The sequence below is a fragment of the Meriones unguiculatus genome, chromosome 16 (assembly GCF_030254825.1).
Source record: "Meriones unguiculatus strain TT.TT164.6M chromosome 16, Bangor_MerUng_6.1, whole genome shotgun sequence".
NCBI lineage: Eukaryota > Metazoa > Chordata > Mammalia > Rodentia > Muridae > Meriones > Meriones unguiculatus.
This window is the reverse complement of record NC_083363.1, coordinates 14,346,812-14,360,935: the sequence shown is the minus strand read 5'-3', so window position 1 is coordinate 14,360,935 and position 14,124 is coordinate 14,346,812.

Genomic DNA, 14,124 nt, shown 5'->3' with positions numbered 1-14,124 from the left:
TTACTGTACTCCAGCTCCAAAAGTCAGAGTTGAATTTATGTCTTTCTAGTCTGCAAATATCTCAAGGTCCACATTACTTACAACCAACCTTGAGTATCATTTTCTCCCCTGTTGGTTTTATCTTCTCAGCTCGTATTCTGAACCTCATCCCTCCATCTCTGAGCACAAGCCCATTTCCAGGAGATGATAGCTCCTCACACACCTCCATTCTCAGATTCCATAAGACATGAAGATTTGTTTTGGGAAACGGGGTCTGCTGCTGCCCTTGATGAGCACTGAGGTATTTCTTTTAACCAATCTTTCCATGTTCTCATGTTCTTTCCTTCTGTGACAATAGTCTCTGCTTGTCAAAATTGTTTTCCCAATTATTCTGGACCAGGCCAAGATATAATCTGGGGAGGGGGTACCATATAAACTACTGGTCTTCTCAATCTTTTACATTGTTCATAAACCAAAATGTTTACACGATTTTTTTCCTTTGCTCCCAAACGAACCCCTACTGTCTCACTAGAGGTAACTGTAGCCATTGGTTTTGCATGACCCATTGTTAGAACAGAGAATTTCATTGTTTTTACTGCTTTCAGTCATGCAGTGATGAAGACCAGGCCCAGAATCTCCCTTTTTCCTATGGACACAAACTCAATTGTGTGAAATTGTGACATGAACACCAGAATTCTTTCCTTTTAAAAAGAAATTATTAAAATAAGGATTGCAAAGTTTATTGCTCCTTTTATATTAATGATCATTTGAAAATGTGTTTTTTTTATGAATGTCCTTGTCTTTTAAAAAACTTAGTACAACTTATTGACAATCCATTGGAATTGATGCTTATTTCTTCATGCAGTAACCTAGATCTAATTTAATTGTGACAGACTTATAAATGCCAGGGACAAGACATGATTTTTTTTTGTTGTTGTTGTTCAAAATATTTTCTAGTTAGGGGAGCTTTGTACATCGGAATTTTGATGATGAGAACGTGAGGGGCTTAACCTCTGACTACACAGAAAGCCAATGGCTTATGTAACACTTTAACTACTTCACCAGTGGGGCTGGAGAGCTGGCCCTGAGGTTATGAGCACTTGATACTCTTGAGGAAGGACCCCTGTTTGGCTACTAGCACCCACAGGGCAACTCACAATTATTTGTAAGTCCAGTTACCTTATTCTGGTCTCCACAGGCTCCACTGACATGGATGTAGCGCACAGATAGACATGCAGGCAAAACACCCACACACTCAAAAAAAAAATAAGCAAATCTTTTAAATGGTTTATCACAGACATTGAAAGCTCTTGTTTCTTTGAGTGGACACATCCAACCCTTTGATGCTTTAATACATATTCAAAGCCACGAGTATTCAGTTTTGTATTATTCGGGGAATGAAGATAACAGCTCTCTTGTTACTCAAACACATGTGTAAAACAATCACCTTCTGAATTTATTCTCTAATCACATATTTATTAATCACCCACTGTGTATAGACATTTTAAGTGTTTGGGACTGGGACCATATCCCTGTTAAAATGCTCTTCAAAATTGGAGGAAATTAGTTTTGAGGTCATTTTAAGAGCCAATTTTGTATAAATTTAGCTTACCCATTTTTGGGTTTCCTGTGATTTTGCTATTTTCATTTAAAAGCTCATCTTGACAGTTGATTAAAATGCTGTCTGACTGCTCAGTTCTGGATAGCGCCCTTTGTACTGTGGTAGACAGTGTGTGAACTTACTTTCCTTTCCCTGTGCTTTATATTTCAATTGTCAATTCCCAATTATTTGATTCTTCTTGCTCTGACTTACGATTTCAATTTTCTTCCTTTTATTAGCTTTGTTTCAGATTATCCATTCTATTTTATCTTGGCTTTTGTTCTCTTTTTTGATGAATATTTCTTTGAAACATCCCCAAGATCAAGGCAATAACACTTGACTTGATAGCATGGAGAGTGGTTAGAAGTCTATTTCTTTTTGAAAAATGGCCATTTCTAGAGAGTATTGTTCATGACAAAGAAAACCATAGCCAGACAGAAGTTAAAATGGCAGAGACAAATTTTATTGGGTACTATCGCAATAGGGGAATGCAGACTGCAGTACTGAATGGAATCCAGTCTCAGTATACTAGGGATAATGGGGGCTTTAAGGCCAAGGAATAAGAGTTGGTAGATGGAAAATTGTTTAAATGAGACATCAAATCAGTGTGCCTGCATCAACCTAACGGGGTTCCCAGTAAAGGAAGGCCGGGGTGGTCGGATGGCAAGGGTAATGAATGGGATATTTTTGACCTTGAGGGTTGGGAAAGGGTTGTGACAAGCATTATTTTTTAAAAATAGATTTTACAAAGTACACACATACAACTACTTCATATTAAAAATCCTGATGGAAATTTGGCCAAGTCAAGAGTCTTTATTATTACTTTTTACTGAGACATAATTACTATCCTTGGGGGGGGCTATAAAGTTTTATAATTTGATATTTACTATATGAAGACCAAGTGAGGAATGCTTGTCAATCCTAAAGCCCATGTTTGCTCTTCTGCAAGCTATTTTCTGCTCCTTAATTAAGCATATTTTAGATCTCAAATTAAAAGCATTATTTGTTTTCTTTGACAAAGAGAAAGTATCAATTAAAATTTATTCTAGAACCTAGAATGAGATGCCCTCCCCTTAGGTTAAACTGAGAAAAGAAATTTATGATTTGTTAAGGAGCAATCATAGCTTGTTGACCCAATTCCACCAACAGTGATCATTTTTGTAAATGTTGTGACTTTTAAACACATAGATGTAACTACATTTTGTGTTCTCTTGAAATACAATTTAGGAGGAATAACTCAAATTATGGTGTTTTGATTTCTCAAAAATGTTAGCTCCAAAAGTGGAAATTATGATTGGGAGAAGGTTCATGGAAATTATATACCAACTTTATCTTAATCCACCAGTAGCCATTGATAAAAGACTTTGATAAAATACTACTTTTAATAAAAATACCATTTTATCAATTATTGATAAAATACTTTCTTCAAAATTGTGTTGACTTTTGTTAGGCCACTAGTTCAGAAACAAATGGATAATTTTTTCATATCTATTTTAAACTGGCATGCTTCATAGATACCAACTGATATTCTTTTTAAAAATTTATCTTTTTTTATTAAATAGTGTTTATTCACTTTGTATCTCCACTGTAGCTCCCTCCCTCACCCCTCCCAATCTCATCCCTCCCTTTTCTCCACCCATGCCCCTCCCCTAGTCCACTGATAGAGAAGGTCCTCCTCCCTTTCTTTCTGACCCTAGTCTATCAGGTCTCATCAGGACTGGTTGCATTGTCTTCCTTTGTGGCCTGGTAATGCTGCACTCCCCTCAAGGGGAAGTGATCAAAGAGCAGGCCACTGAATTATGTCAGAGACAGTCCCTGTTCCTATTACTTGGGAACCTACTTGGACACTGAGCTGCCATGGGCTACATCTGTGCAGGGGTTCTAAGTTATCTCCATGAATGGTCCTTGACTAGAGTATCAGTCTCAGAAAAGACCCCTATGCCCACATTTTTTTTCTTTCCTTGTGGAGCTCCTGTCCTCTCCAGATCTTTCTATCTCCCCCTTCTTTCACAAGATTCCCTGCATTCTGCCCAAAGTTTGGCTATGAGTCTCAGCTTATGCTTTGATACCCTGCAGGATAGAGTCTTTCAGAGGCCCTCTCCTGTCCTGTTCCTGTTCCCTGTTTTTTCCCTCTTCTGATGTCCACTAATGACTTAAGCTACAAATTTAAAGGAAAACATATAAAATGTTTCAAAATATGATATAAGTTTGACACAATAAAAACTTATGCACAATCTGTGTTCAAAAGTGTACTATTATTCTTTAAAAACATGAAGCTTAACTATATAAAAGGGGTAGGGCTTGGTCAAAGGATGGAGTGCTGCCAGCCTCTGCCAGTCTCTCTGTCTGTCTATCTATCTATCTATCTATCTATCTATCTATCTATCTATCTATCTATCTAATCACTTCACAGCCTGATTGCATCCCCTTTCCTCCTCTCTTCCCAGTCCCACCCTTCCTCTCTTCCCTTCTTTGAGAAGAGGAGGAGCTCCCATGGTCCCAACCCACCCTGGCACAAGTCACAGCAGGACTAAGTGCCTTCTCTCCACTGAGACCAGACAAGACAGCCCAGCTAGGGAAAAGAGGTCCAGTGCCAGGCAACAGAGGCAGAGACAGCCCCTACTCCCATTGCTAGGGAACCTGCATGATTACCAAGCTGTACATCCACTACATATGTGTAGGATATAGGACTGGATAGGTCCAGTCCATGCCTGCTCTTTGGTTGGTGGTTCAATCTCTGTGAGCCCCCATGGGCCCAGGTTAGTTTACTGTGTAGGTCTTCTTGTGGTGTCCTTGACCCCTTCGGCTCCCTCAGTCTTTCATTATACTCTCCTATAGACTCCCTGAGCTCTACCACCTCTTATTTGGCTGTGGGTCTCTGCCTCTGCTTTCATTAGCTGCTGGATGAAGCCTCTCAGAAGACAGTTATGCTAGGCTCCTGTCATATGCTTACTAGACTAGTAAGAGGAATAGTGAAACACACTTTATAGCATAGCAGAGTGTCATTAATGGTGTCAGGGGTTGGCTCTCTCCCATGGGGTGGGTCTCAAGTTGGCTTAGTAATTTGTTGGCCTTTTCTTCAATATCTGCTCCATCTTTATCCCTACACTTCTTATAGCTAGGACAAATTTTGTGTCAAGGTCTTACTTGTGAGTTGGTGTCCGCCTTCCTCCACTGGAAGTCCCACCTAGATACAGTAGGTGACAGCTTCAGGGTCCATATCCACCACTGCTAGAAGTCTCAGCTTAGAGACACCCCCATAGACTCCTGGGAGTCTCCCCTGTCTCAGAGATGCCCCACCCTTGCCACTGATTTCCATTTTCTCTCTCAGTCCTCTGCCACCTGATAACCCTGCTTCCCACATCTAATTCCTTCCCCATCTTCTCTCCTATCCAGTTCTCCATCCTCACTTACTTTATGTGCCTATTTTATTGCAATATTTATTTTTGAATTGAGTTCTTGTAACATGGAGGTCACTGTTCCATGCTGATTGTGGTCACATTTGTCTTCTGATAACGACCACAATGATAATTTAATGCAAACATTGGTTTGGTGTGTACTGTTCAGGAAAATGATTCTGTACTGTGTCTAGGTGGAGGGACACTTGAAATCAAGCCATGCTTTTTTCTTAAGCTCCTCTTGTCTACAGTTTCCATCATGAGCTAAAGTTTTTATTGATATCTTCCACTTTCTTTAAGCTTCTTGCTTTGACTTTCCCATCTCTTTCTAACTGATCACTATAAACAAGCTTGAGTTACTTAATATGAACATGATGTGAAACCATCTCTTGCCATTGTATTTTCACTTATGACTAGAATATGTTTTGAAGGAGATACTGGTCTTCAAGTCTGCCTTCCAAATCTGGGTAGCTGCTAAGGATTTTTTTCTTTCTGTTTCTAAAGTTCTTTGTCAACCTGAGAGGCCATGTCTGCTTTCTCTTGATCTCCAGAGAGATATTTGGACATCTGTGTATTCATCTAGAGACACCAGGTCTAGCTTCATATCTCTGCTCAAGGGTATTCCTTTCTCCAGAGTCCTGACTCCTAGTTAGATCTTTGAAGTTCACTTTCTTAAGCAAGAAATGTCTAGACTGAAGGCACATCTCTTCCTCCTCTGTGTCTTCTCCAGGCATCAGCTGGTCATGAAGACTAAGGACTTGCTGCCTAGGGGTTTTATTTGTCTACAGTGACACCTAGTTATAGCCAATTGTTCATCTCTATTATACTATTTCCATATTTACACCTTCTCCTAAGGTAATTTCTAATTGTAACTTTATTTACAAGACTATATTATTTAGAACTCTCTCTTATAGTTCAATGAATACACCACTGCCAATTTCCTTTGAGAAAACTGCTTTGTAAGTAATCTTGAATTCTACCCCAAAGTGATGGCATTGTCACAGAAGATGGCAGACAAAACTCTGGAGTACATTTTACGTTCTCTACTAACAATGAATAGTAGTCTTCGGACTTGTGTTCATATGGAATCATTCTATTAAGTTTGAAACTCATGAGATTAGTAGAGGAATAGTGAAACACGCTTTATAGCAAACAAGTGCGTGTCTGTAAAGATCTTGGGGCAGCTAAGTGGTCCCTTGGGCCTTAGTTGGAACAAAGAAAGAATAAATGCAGTAGCAGAGTGACTCACAGTGATGAGAGACAGATGGGCGTGATGCACCAAGCATGAGCTGAAGGCCAATACTTGGAAGTATGTCATAACTGTTCCCTGCGCAGCTCTGTAATGATCTGGAGTGAAACATTTACTAACCCCCGATCATTTTAAACATGTTTTCCCAACTGATTAGTTTGGGCAGCTTAAAAATTGATATTCATTGTATCAGAGGAGGAAATAAAAACATGAAGGGCAATGCAACACCATGACTGTTCCAACATGAGTGTTTCAAAGTCTCCTGATTCTGTTTTTACTCAAAATAATGTTGGAAGATAGTAAAAATGAACTTTATGCCCATTTTATAGTTAATCAAGTGGAACTTAGAAGATACACTCCACAAAGCCCAGGGAACATCACAGAACAGAGAACGGAGATTTTTAAGAACCAAAGGATGGCAGAAAGAACTAATAAAAAGCTGCCATGCAGACATGGCATTGGCACCGCAGCAAGAAGTACATGACAGCTATGGGTACTCAGCTTCCATCTTTCATGCATAGGGAGAGGTGGTGCCCCTGAGGCTCTGCCCCCTGCTTTAGGAGTTAATGACTGTTAGCGGCCATTCTACTGGTGATGGGGTGCCATTCTTTCTAATGATGTCACCACTGGTGGAATATTTGAAGAATATATTTATAAATGTAATTATATATATTTGAAACTGTCGAAAAAGAGAAAAAAGGTCTACAGGTAAAACAATATTCTCTCAGGTTAATATGCGATAGAGTCTGCTCACCTTAGCAATGATGCTTAATGACTTGGATTGAAGTTATAGTGTGCATGTGCGTGCATATGCATGCATGTGCGTGTGTAGTGTGAGTGCATGCATGAATGCCTGTGTATTCATGCATGTGTTTGTATGTGCATGCATGCATGCGTGTGCGTTAGATAAATGGTTTTCTTCTCTTCTGACAGTATTTCTAGTACAGGGAGAAAGAAGAGCTCTATTCCTTCAGAAATTCCAGTCAGGAGCCAGTGGTGTATTCACTCTGACCTGGTAAGTAGAAGAGGTGGATATGGGAAAGCCCCAAGCCTCTGCTTTTCTGCAGCTTTCAGGGAAGGAGATGTGTTCCCGTTGACACACCCCTCTGCAAGGGAGAGTCTGCTCCCTATGGAGTCCTTCCCTTGCTAGCAAGGGACACAGGTGGTCTGAGCCCAGTACTGAGTTGACAGACTGACCTCATTGTTTCCAGTAAATCTTGCTTTGAGATGCATTCTTGTCATCCCTCAGAGGGAAGTGCCTTCTCTTCCTGCCTACCAATGTAGAATGACGTAGCATGCTGGCATTCGACCCGGTTAACCCAGACTTCAAATCCTTCTAAGAACATCAGCCTCTGAATGAAGCTACAGTAAGAGGCCTCCTTTCCAACTCCTGAGTCCCCAGTGTTGCCTGTTTGTCCCATGTTTTTGGAATCCTGTTTGGGAAGGAAAACTCTCCAAAAGCTGCCTCAGCAAGAGTGTGGAGGAAGGAGACCTTTCCTGGGGCTGTGCAAACAAAAGCGGGGTTTTAATATACACATGATTGTTTGAGGCAGTGGAGGCTTACGATGGCCACTTTAGATTAAATTATTATGTAAAGTAAATTATCAGCAATTCTATTTTGTATTCTACTTAGCATGTGAATTATATTTATGTAATACCCACAAATTTACTTATCTGAAGAGAAGCCACCCTTTCCACATTTCTTAAGACTGTGTTAAAGCTAAGTGTAAGAAAATTGAGGATTTAGAGGGACTATATACCACTTTTCTTGTCAGTTTTAACAATTTTTGACAAAATGACTGTAACTCCTCTTCACAATAGGTATAATTATTCTTTCTTCCTCCAAAGTGGGAAGTTTCCAGGCTGACGTTTCTTATGAAATGCTTCTGAAAAATTAATTGTGTCAAGGGTTATAAGTCAGCGACTTCATAAGCCCTTTTGCATTTCTCTGTTGGTCTGGATGGCCTTAATTGCCCCTTTTTAAGTAGTGTTTTTGATGGTTTAGTGTGTTGTCATTATTCATTAATACCAACGAATCCTTGAATTTTGGAAGCTGAATTGCTCTTGAAAGTCACTCGGGGCTGCTGGTCTCAGGCACACACCATTGCAGCTGCCTTGTGTGTGCAGGGTGTGGTCAGCTGCATGCACGGGAAGCCTTATAGGTGCTTTCACGTACATGTGAAACAAGTAAATGACGCTTTACACGTTTTTCATTTTCCCTCTGTCAACATTTTCAGTTTTCATTGACCAAAAATTTCTTGAAATGTGAAAGAGCATATCAGAAAATATTTTTTTAAAAAATCCCCAAAGAACCACCCATAACTGAGGAAATTTTATTTATTACTTAAAAAATCTGAAGGAATATTGTTTATTACTAAAAGAAAAAAAAACCCCTCAAACAATTTTAGGAGTGAAAACTGAAGCAGAGAAAAGTCAAGCTGAAGTTGTCTGTGAGCAGCTTCCTTAGGTCAAAAGACACAGGAGGACAGGAGGAACGTGGGTTCCGCTGCCAGCTTCTCATTATTCTCACCGGCCCAAGACAGGTTTGTGTGTGTGTGTGTGTGTGTGTGTGTGTGTGTGTGTGTGTGTGTTTAAATACCAAAGGAGCAGAAAGACAGAAGAGCTAAGTTATCAGAGTGGAAACTTCTGGGAATGACTGGTTTTATTCCCTACAATCTTTCTTTCCCCTTTTCCTACGGACCAGAAGCACATGAGCTTCTTCTTGTCTGGCATGCAATTACATGAGACCCTGTTGCATTTAGGGAATTTAGTGTGTGTGTTCTTGGTGTGCATGGGCACACATGGCATAGCATATGTGTAGAGGTCAGACCCTGGCTCTCTTCTTTATCTTAAACAGGGTCTTCTGTTGTTTGCTGCCACCTTGGCAGGCTCGCCAGCCCATGAACTTCCAGGGATTACACTGCCACCACCTCCTTCTCTTTGTAGGAATACTGGGTTACAGATACGTGCTACTGGGTCCAGATTTACACAGGGATCCAAACTGAGGTTCTCAGATGTGTGAGGCAAGAATTGTACTTATTGAGCCATTCTCTAACCTCTGTTTGGCCACACTTTAAGGAACTATAGATTTCTGAAGTTTCTGAAGGTGCTCAAACTTGCTTATCCTTGGCAGTAACAACTGAGTCATGTTTAGAGGGGGGGGAAATTTGTGTTTTTCTTTTCTTTTTTCTAAGAAATGAGCAACTGTTCTGTTTACTTTGAAGTTGAAACTTGGTGCTGGTTATTGGCATCCACAAATTCATTTCCCAGCAGAGTTTGCAGAAGGTGGTTGGGCTGGTTTTTGCTCCCACTAGAGTCATAGTGAAGCGTGGTGACCAAGAGCTTGGGACCTGACATACAGGTTGGAATTGAAGCTTGGTGTTATCACTTAACAGCCAGACGAGACTGGATAATTTTCTAGTAAGTAGTCTCATCTAGATGATGAGAATGATGAAGAGAGTGGGGGTGGAAGTGGAAGTGTGGTTAGGGGAGGGGAGGGAAGAATAAATGAATGCTGGTTATTAAGGAAAAGGAAAGGGTTGAAATAAATCCTGTGAAGGCTGATTAAAACTATATGTATGAGATAAAATGATGGTTTTGTGGTTTTAGCAACTAAATGGATAGAAGTATGAACATGCACATACAATATATAGCAATATGTACCTAAATATACAATTTTTAGCTCTGGGAGAGCTTAGAAATAATAAAATTCTATTAACTCTAACAGAGAGAGTTAATAGTTTCTCTGTTAAATTCTTCTCTCCAATAAACACTTAATTTTCCCTGATAATTCAGGATTGAGGCACAGAGAGTATAAGAGAACCCTGACATATCTTATACCAAAGAAGTAAGAAGTCCCCCCAAAATAGTGAGAGGAAGTTGAAGGGACACAGGATGCAGCTTAAAGAATCTCTCACTAGCAACATAAAAGAATCTAACAACAACAACAACAGTAACAACAACCAAAAAAAAATCCAACAAAACAAATATAGACATAATCCAGAAGAGCAGAAGCGAGCTCATACAAAATATAAACCTTTGCGTGAATCACCAATCAGTTCTGTTTCCCCAGAACTGATAAGATCATGTATTGGAGAAAGGATAGTTTATCAATAATGCCTGGAAAATTAGATGTCATGTTCAGGAAAAAGGAGCTAGATCCCATCTCTTACAAAAATAAAACTCACAATTGCTAGGAGAGAATGAGAAGCCAGAATCTGTAAAACTGATAGAAAAAATTTAAAAGTACTCAAGGAAATTGTAATTGGTGAGGAAATATTTTGGGGGGGGTTGGGAGGGATGAGAAGCCAAAGTGACAGAAAAATGAAAGGAGAAATAGATGCATTGTATTTTACTCAACTACAAATCTGAACAGCAAAGGAAGCAACCAAGAGAGTGAGAAAGCAAGCTGCAAAATGAAAATATTTACTCTATGTACACAGGACAGAGGATTAGCATACTGAATATGGAAGGGAAAGTGCAACTTAGTTAGCAAAGTCAAATCAGGTGATAGAAGACAGGGCGATGTGTCTAATAGACATACCAGAAAAGAAAGCCTCTAACTGGCTTGAGAAATAAGGCTAAGCACAACCTTTCCTTGGAAAAAGGAAATCCCTATCACCCTGAGATAGCACTGTGTTTCCACAAGGGTGACACTCACAAGTGCCTCTGAGGACCCTTAAACACTGTTGGCTGCAAGGTAAATCAGCACAGCCGTTATTAAAACCAGCATGGGAATTCCTTCAAAAGATTAAACATACTGCCACGTGATCTAGTAATCCCACCTATCAGCCTATATTCGAAGGAAATTAAATTGGTAAATATGTAAAAGAGGCCTTGGCACTCTTACAGAAAATGGGAGTCAGAAACATCTTTGTGTACATTCAGGGGGGTGGGGCTAGGTGATGAGGAAAAAAATGGGAGATACAAAACATGAAGTAGTATTTGTCCAGAAAACTTATTGGCATTAGAAATGGAACTGGAGATTGCTATGTTAAGTGGAATAATCTAGGCACAGAAAGACATAGGGCATCTGATTTCACTCACACGAGAATGTTAAAAAGTTGATCTTATAGGAAGTTGTGGATGGAATGGTAGTTACCATACTTACCAGAACCGGGTGGTGGAGGAGGGAACAGGAGAGGTTGAGCGTCAGGTACCAAGTTATGGCTGAGAAGGGAGTAGGAAGTGTTGGTCTGCTGTAGCATCAAAAATGAGTAAAATCAATGGCATGCTTACATACATCTGTTTTTTCCCCCTGTAATTTATTTATTTAATCACTTTACAGCCTGATTGCAGCCCCCTCCTTCCTCCCTCTCAATCCTATCCTCATACTCCCATGCTCCCGTCCCCCCTCCTTTTTCTCTTCATAGAAGGAAAGGATGCTCCTTCCACCACGGGTACCAACCCACCCTGGTACATCAAGTCGCAGTGAGACCAAGTGCATCCTCTTCCACTGAGGCTAGGCAAGGCAGCCCAGTTAAAGGAAGAGGACCTAAAGGCAGGCAACAGAGTCAGAAACAGCCCCTACTCCTGTTGTTAGGAAACCTGCATGATGACCAAGCAGTGTATCTGCTACATATGTGTAGGGGGAGGAGAGACTATTTCTGTTTTGTACTGAAAAACTGCAAACACTGCTAAGGATAGTAGACTGTGCTTACTGTAAAGACATAATAAGTTTGTCTTGACCTTGGATACATCGTTACATCTATCTATCTAGCTACATAGATGCAGCAAAATGCCACATTGCGGGTACTCCACAAGTACGTCCAATATTAACGTTTATGTGTATGTTAAAATCATGCAAGTAAATGTACAGAAAGATATGGTTAACTGAAAAAAATACAGCCTATGGATTCCATGTCTGCATCAGTAAGTGATAATCATTGGGGTACAGGAGGAAGGTTAGCTACAGCAGGCTGTGGAGACTGGACTCAAAACAAGCATATTCCCATCTGACAAACAGCATAGTAATAATTGTTTCTTGCAAGTGTATCTGAGAGTAGTAAATATAGTATTTAAAAAAAGAATTAGAGGCTGGTGAGATGGCTCCGTGGGTAAAGGTGCTTGCTATTACACTTGATGGTCCAAGTCTGATCCCTGAAACCTGTAGAGTGGGAGAGAACCGATTTTTGCACTTTGTCCCCTGATATACACACACGAGTTGTGCATGGCGCACATGCACAATGAAGCAAAAATCATTTTGAAATATGTAGTAAGAACACACGGTGTTTGCATGTTCCCAAATCATCCCAATAAGAGATTCATTCCCTAAGAGGTAATAAAGTATTTTCTACAGTAAGAACGGAGAGATGCAACATCAACAAATCTGGAATGCAAGAAGTCAGCATCACTTTATTTTTGTCTAAACCAAATAAAATGTTGATTTACTTAATAAAGAAGCACCCAGAAAACCCAGCTTGAGAGACTGACCTAAAGAGGGAGAAACGCAAATCTGGGATTTGTTGGCTTCTTTTATAAATCACAAGGTTGTATGTGTGTGAAATAATGGGGGTTCAATGTAGCTGCATGTGCTTTCAATTGATCATCATTAAAAGAATCTTTGGTTCTGTTGTTTTTTATTTCTAAAGTCAGTGAGAAAGCTATTATCCTCCTCTGTGGTTCATGAAAACAGACAAATTTTCCTTTTAAATCATGGATTAAACAAGAGCTCATCAGTGGATGACATCTCACTCAGGTTGTTGACACAGCACATTTTAACAAATGTTAACCGTTGGCATTATTAGGTGAATTCAGAGCAAAGAGTTAGGGTTACAGTACAGCAGCAACACAAATGTACTATTTATACAATGGCTGACAACATTCTTTAAAAATGTTTGTGTATACTCATTATACATGTATCATGTGTATGTTTTACCTGCATATTACGTATGTGCCTTACATGTGTGCAGTGCCTAAGGAGGCCAGAAGAAGTCCTCTGGGACCCAGTGGCCAATAGGTCTAACCAAATCAGTGAGTTCCTAGGTTCAGTGAAACACCAATCTCAAAAATTAATGTTGAGAGCAGTTGAGGAAGACGCTGATGTTAATTTCTGTACACCCACAGCCATATATATATATACGTGTTCATATAACACACATACACATGGAGTTAGTGATGACATTCCATTCCATATATGAGAGAGATAATGCATTTGCTTCTCTGAATTATTGTATTTACAATACTTTCCCTTTCCAATAACTTTAGGCAAATATCTTGAGTTTTTTAAAATAACTGAATAACATTCTGTTGTATACATGAACTAAACCAAATTTTCTTTTCCCATCCAGATGTCTAGACTGGTCTTGTTTCTTAGCTGCTGTCAATTCTGTAGCAATAAGCACAAATGTGCAAGTATCTCTGTGGTTGGAAGAACTTCTTTGTGTGTATACCCAGGAGTGGTATAGCCGTGTGAGAGAGCTGTTCTGCCTTTGCTTTTGGAGAAACCTCTGTACTAATTTCTAAAGGCACCGTGAGACAGGATAGGAGGAGAATGGGAAACTAAGGCGAAATTGGAAGCACAATGAAAAACACTGGCTGTAAAGTTTGTCTACATAAAGACAATATTCTGTTATATATGATCAACTATGACCACTCTCTTTTGCCCACTATAACCTGCCAACTTTCTGTGTATCTCACAAGAAATACCATTTGTACATAAAAATGGACTGACTATTTTAGGCCATTTCTGTAGCCTAAGGCTCTTCTTTATAAGATTATAATCCTTTCCTGTGCACCTTAGGAACCTCTGCTATGATCTCACTTGCTCCCAAAGCAAGGAAAACCCCCTTTAAAAACCTGAATGATGCAATTTCAGAAGCCATTAAAAGTGTACCTACGGCTATTCATGAGACACTGAAGTTTGGTTCAGTCTTGAGACACCCACACCTATGCTTGGC